We start from the raw sequence: 6,699 nt of genomic DNA, 5'->3' as shown, positions 1-6,699 counted from the left end.
AAGTCAGTATCTCGTGTGTCCGCCATGCGCTTGATGAATGCCGTGCAACGTCGATACATGGAATGGATGAGGCGGTTGATGAAGGCCATAGGTACTTGAGCTCACACTATGAGGATCGCCTGACGTAGTTCAGCTGCAGTTGTCGACCTTGGTCGGACGTCATTCAGTCGTCTTTGAATCTCGTCCCACCGGTGCTCCATTGGATTTAGATCGGGTCTAAGGGCAGACAACTGCATAGTTCTGATGCCATTCTGCTGGAGAAAGTCTCTTGTTGCTCTCGCAGTGTGGGGACGGGCGTTATCATGCTGAAACTCGTGGTTGCGACGACTTGCCAAATGAGGTATGGCATGGGATCTCAAGACTTGATTAATGTACCGAACTGCTGTGACACCAAAGCCTCTCCCTGGACCGATGCTCTGGAAGACCAAAGGGGCACGGGTGGCCCAGTCGTCTAAGGCGCCGCGATTCGCTGTGCACAGTTGCGTCTCTTGAGCACGCCAGAAACCTATGATTGTGGGTTCTCTGTGTAAAAGGCGACTATGCTTGTCTCTAAGAGGCGACTAACGGGATCGAGTGGTCAGACTCGCAGACTTGGTTGGTGCATGTCATCTTATCTCAATTGCGTGGATCGATGCCCATGACATCAACCACTGGATTGTCTTGTCCAGACTCGATTATTTACAGACTGCCGTCATAGAGCTGGAATAAACAAACAAACAAACTGTGTATTGAACCATTCACTGTATTTGAAAGTGCAGGAACCCAAGTTTTCAACTAGTGATAATTAAATCATTTGGTAGCATGGTTTCAACAAACATGAGAATTGATTTTGACTAACAAACTTAATTTGTCTCCCGAATTATGTGCTAGCATTGTTTGTATTTTCAGTGCACACCACCCCTTTTTATCTAAAAAGCTGTGCATCTCGCTATTCCAAACGCTCTATTCGCGCATGTTTCAGTTTTACTGCATTGGACATGATTTCCCAAGCTGGAAGTTTTGTTGAACGGAAAGTGTTTTGCAGTTGTAGTTGCTAGGGGCACAGTTTTGGATGAATTTAAATACTACATAATTGTTAATTTTTGAATTATTGTTGTTACTGCAGACCCTGATCAGCGACAATCCAACGTTACAGCCCTGGCATGATGCTTATGAAGGAAGTGTTGAAAGTGTCGTTGTGGTGTTATTACCTTCTGCTACCAGTATGTATAGCTATGTATAGCTCTCTCTCTCTTTCTCGATACCGGTAATGATGATGGGGATTCTGGTAAGGTACAGACAGTGTTTATAACATTGCTGACCAACGCAAGAAACAACATTCACACACACACACACACACACACTCTCTCTCTCTCTCTCTCTCTCTCTCTCTCTCTGTGTGAAGGGTCTGCTTCAATGTTTCTAAGTAAGTTTCTATTTATAACTGTTTATAGTAAAAGCATCACTCTGTGCAACAACTATTTTAAATTTTATTGTGCTGCAACATACGCCATAATGTCACGATGGAATGTATTGGCTGATATGCGTCATTAGTTATGGGTTTAAGTTATAGTAAGTCGCATGTTTAAAATTTTAATGATATGGATACAAACTTTCCTTATATACAGGTGTTATTTTATCACCTTCTACACTATGAGCTTATATTAATCTCCAGTTGCAAATATTACTTAAAACTGTTTTATGGTCATTTTGTTCAGGGAGGATTCGTGAGCACACTGGGGCCAACTCTACTTGATCTTCAAGATCTTTTTGAAGTCAACTTGACGGAAATGTCGTACCTCTTTCTTGCCCTTGGTCTTGCTTTTGGGACTGGCTGTCTTCTATCTATGATAGTTCTGAAGTTCCTGGATGCAGATCTGGTACTCATGGTCTGTGCGTTGGTTGGGGCTGCAAGTACACCTCTTGTGGCCCTGACTCCGCATTTGTACGTGGCATGTGCTGTTGTTGGTGTAACAGGAACCGTCCTGGCATGTGGATTTAACTGTGAGTACAAACATTGTGATCCGTACAATGACAGCTCGTCCACCAATATGTGGCACTGTGATAATGGTTTGTGCAACCAATATACAGACTTTCGATACTGTCTGGCAAAAAGGACATAGTCTGAAACAAACTTAATTATTTACCATACTAAAACATATCTTTGTAAAATAGGAACTGTTTCAAGTGATGACGACAGTGATACATCTAAGTGTCGGTTCCATGTTTATATTTTGATGGAACTTTCATTGAAAATATACCTAACAGGGACTTTGAATATTTTGGGGGATATTATTTTGAAGTGATGTGTAAATATATTTTATGATCTAAACTCTTTTCTTCAGTATATGACGAGGAATAATTTTCAATACGCCATATGGTTGCTGGGGCATAGTAGTTAAACAGAACCTGATTATTGTCTTATTATCGGGGACAAATATGGATAGGCTGCAGGGGTGGAATATTGTTCTTGTTGTTGTCACTGGTTTGTCCGGTACGGACCAGATGATGTGCGAACCGCATTTTATTTATGATACTGTTGGCAATGGCGTAATGGACATTTATCATTACAGGTGTCATCCATCAGTGTAATCGCACCTACCCAGATAATGCCTCCATCTTGCACGGTGTATTGATAGCATCGTCCGTGGGTGGAGTAACAGCTCCTCTTCTCGCCGAACCGTTCCTTGTTCAAAGAGGGAACACTGTATCCATTTTAGGTCTATCACTGGAAAACTCTTCAATGAGAGATCCCAATCACAACTCGTTAACGATACAGGCATCCAGAACCTTTGATCTATTTCCACAACACAACTCATCTGCAAGGACGGAAACTATAGTACCCGCGCAAAGCCTCCACCTTTTGTTCCATAAAGATACAACAAATATGACATCCAGATGTGATAAGTCATACGTGCAGTTTGTCTACATCATAGAGGCTCTTTTGTTTTTGCCGGCTTCTCTTGGATTCATGGTGCAATTAATTCTAGGCAAGGAGGGACATACTTCACTTACGATCGCAACTGGTTACACTGAACTTGATCAACCACAAACAAGCGCCAGATGTACTTTTGTAATATTCCTCATTTTGCTAACAATTACATTTATCTCTTTTGGCGGACTGCCCTATGCATATAGTGCCTATTTAACATCATATGGTGTTAACGGCAGTCTAGATGTTGATGTTCAGAGAATGGCGTCAATGACATCTGCCTTTTGGTTGTTTTTCCTCCTTGGACGAATCTTAGGTACTGCACTTAGCAGCTATCTGAAACAATCCACACTTATTTATATCTGCATTTTAGGAACGCTTCTTTCAGCAATATGTGTTGCTGTCATTGGTCCCATGAATGATACATATTTATGGGTTGGTTCTATGCCATTGGCTATGTTTACTGCTCCCCTTCTGGCCGCGTCCTTGAGCTGGTGCAAGACCTGTACCCCTCTAACACCACTGGTCCTTGGTGTCTGTACAATAGGAGACGCCTCTGGGGCAGCCATAATGCCATATATTACAGGTCAGGCTATTGGTCATTTTGGACTCGAATGGTTCATGAAATGTATTGTTGTGGAGGCTGCGTTCCAATCAGCAGCATTTGTTGTGCTAACTCTGTTATCAAAACTTTAGAGGTTAAATGGGGTTTAACGTAAACGATTTAACGATTTATAGCAACATGTGTGTGTCTGCTTGTATGAGACCGATAGTCCGAGCTGATGAGGGTTTTATAGTACTAGTTCACTGAGATACTATGCCGCAGTTATCATGGATACACAGTATACTGACTCCGAGCCGACCTGTATAATCTTTTAATGTATAGGATAGGATAAGTTTTATTCCATACTGAAAGGCCTCAGGCCCATAGTACAATTCTGTTTTCGGGAGTGGTTACAGATCCGTTTAACAGGTCATATTCTAATTAACATAGCATGATAAATGAACATTGATAGATTTTTTAGGGTATCTTTATCAGTTGTTGACATGATCGTTGTAAATCTTTGTATAGTGCGATGTACATAACCAGGCAGATCAATATATTTTCTTCTAAGGTTGTCGTATTTTGGACAAACTAACAGAAAAATGAAACTCATCTTCAATCACATTTAAATCACATTGCTCACATATTCTCAATTCTCTGTCTATGTTTCTATGCCTGCCTACTTCGATCCTAAGTCTATGAGAGCTGCATCTAAATTGTGCTAAACTTATTCTAAACCTTTTAAAGTTGATGTCAAACAAATAGTATTCTGGGGAAATTGTTGTCTTGAAAAGCTTGTAATAATTGCATTTTTCTGAACTTAAAACATGCGATGCCCATTTTTGCAAGTATATATCCTTAAGTCTTTGGCGTAAAGATACTAAAAATGAATCTGGATTGTTTGGTACACATTGATTACGCCAAACATACCCATAGCCGCAATCATTTAATAACGACTTTACATCTTATACCCAATTGCGGCTTCCATGTTTTTCATACAATAACATCATATTGTAACATTTTCTAGGTAATCTATCAATAGGCATTTTAAGAATCTTGAACCAATTCTTGAGAATTCTAATATGTTGAAATATGTAAAGTGGTACACGTCCACATTCACCATATACCATAACACTCGATGTAGAGTTTTTTTACACCAAGGAATCGTTTACAAGCATATAGATGGACCAGTTCAATAGTTCTGTATTCAGTATGCCCCCAGACCTCTGCTCCATATAAAAGAATTGGAGTAATTTTTGTATCAAATATTTTAAAAAAGGTTTGATATGAGAGATAAGTGAAGGTTTTCAAACTATGTAAAATTCCCATTAGTATCTTTTTTGCCTGCATTGCTGCATTACTGGTGTGGTAATTCCACGTTAATCTGCCTGTGAAGGTTACTCCCAGATATTTATAAGAAGTGACAATTTTTAACGGTTGTGAGTTGAAGAACCATTTTTCCCTACTTGATAGTTTATTTCCCTTTTTGAAAACTAACACTTTCGTTTTCTCAGTGTTCACTTGGAGTTTACAATTAGAACAGTACAGCTCCAGTTGATCTATCAAATTCTGTAAACCTTTTATCGTACTAGAGAACAGGACTACATCATCAGCAAAAAGCAACAGAAATATCTTCACAATATCTGGATGCAGCTGTATACCATCCGTACAATTTTCCTTAATTTGTGCAGCTAGTTCATTGATGAAAAAACAGAACAGGAATGGGCTAAGAATACAGCCTTGGCGTACACCAATGTTACATGTGAAGACATCAGAGTATATTCCCCGATTTTTAACACATGACTTTACATTTTGATAAATAGTGCATAATAGTTTACCCATTTTATTACTCACCCCATTTGAAAGAAACAATGACCACGTTATATTTCTGTTTACAGAATCAAACGCTTTTTTGAAATCAACAAAAATTGCATAAAATTTTCCACCTTTTCTCTGCATGTATTTGTGAATAATCGCATTAAGTACGAAAATATCATCCGTGGTTGAATACCCTTGTCTAAAACCTGCTTGTTCTTCCGAAATTTTATCTATATGAATCTGACCAAAAAGTGAGCCTTTTATTAATAATATAAATAAATATTTTGCTAAAAACACTCAGAAGGGTAATTCCTCGATAATGTTTGGTATCGGTATGTGATCCTGATTTATGTAGTGGAACAATCATACCGATAGTCCACTCTTTTGGGAAATAAGACGTTTCTAAAATCATATTAAACAGTAATTCAAGGTATGGGAGTAGAATATTAACAGAATGTTTAAAAAATTCTGGAATTAAACCATCTATGCCGGAAATCTTGCTGTTTTTCAAATCGTAGATAGATTTTTGAATTTCCTCTCTTGTGATTGGCGAGTCAAGAATTGTAGCAGTTATGCCATTATAACATGTTTCCTGATCTGATAATCCAAAGTAGGTATCATCCCCAACACCATTACCACTAAACATATTTTTGAAATAATCATACCATTTATCAATTTCAATATTATTTTTAAACTCATAATGTGGATTTAGCTTGTGGAGGGCTGTCCAAAATTCTTTCGACGACTTAATGTTATCTTCCAAATATTGTTTTTTCTTTTCAAGAAATATAATCTTCTTTTCCCTGCACGTGGTTTTGTAAAGATTTCTAATTCTTGTATAATGACTGTAAATCTTTATCTCTTCTGAATTTGTTGAGGCATGTACATCTCTCTTTTTTTAGTAACTGACATTCCCAATCAAACCATTTTTGTGTTTTCTTGTCCACGTGAACCACTTTCTTCATTTCGTTCCCAGCATAGGAGAGTGCTTCTCTAATAAACTCAATACTTTCATCAATATTTGTGAATACGGTATCTACTGCTTTTTCAACCAGTGATACAAACTTGTCCGAAGCTAAGTTACAAAGAAATATTTCTTCTTTATCAATTCTCCACGTAAATCTAAATGTACTTGCATAATTAATATGATCATGACCATCGATGACTGAGTGAAGCCTACACCAACGTAAAGCCATTGTTAATGGGAAATGTTGCGACTCGTACCGTGTGTCAATGTATATTGGTATGATTCGGCCGGGATCGAACCACCGACCTTCCGCTCTCCGGGCAGACACTTTACCACGGATAGGTCAAGACTTCTGACGTACATACAATTTTAAGACATTCTAGCTAACTGAACTCGCCAGACAACTATCATTGAGTTCATAGAGGTAGGTTTGGACGATGAGAGCCTTTCAATTAACAC

At 38.6% G+C, this 6,699-nt stretch overlaps 1 pseudogene; it reads right to left on the bottom strand.

Moving 5' to 3' along the window:
• Positions 1 to 1,820: 1,820 nt before the first annotated feature.
• LOC139451890 (uncharacterized) lies at positions 1,821 to 5,283 on the bottom strand (annotated as a pseudogene).
• Between the last annotated feature and the right edge of the window lie 1,416 nt (positions 5,284 to 6,699).

The sequence above is a fragment of the Haliotis cracherodii genome, unplaced genomic scaffold (assembly GCF_022045235.1).
Source record: "Haliotis cracherodii isolate W230 unplaced genomic scaffold, xgHalCrac1.p SCAF_9, whole genome shotgun sequence".
Lineage (NCBI taxonomy): Eukaryota > Metazoa > Mollusca > Gastropoda > Lepetellida > Haliotidae > Haliotis > Haliotis cracherodii.
Note: the sequence above shows the minus strand (reverse complement) of the source record. Positions and strands in the feature narration are given on the sequence as shown.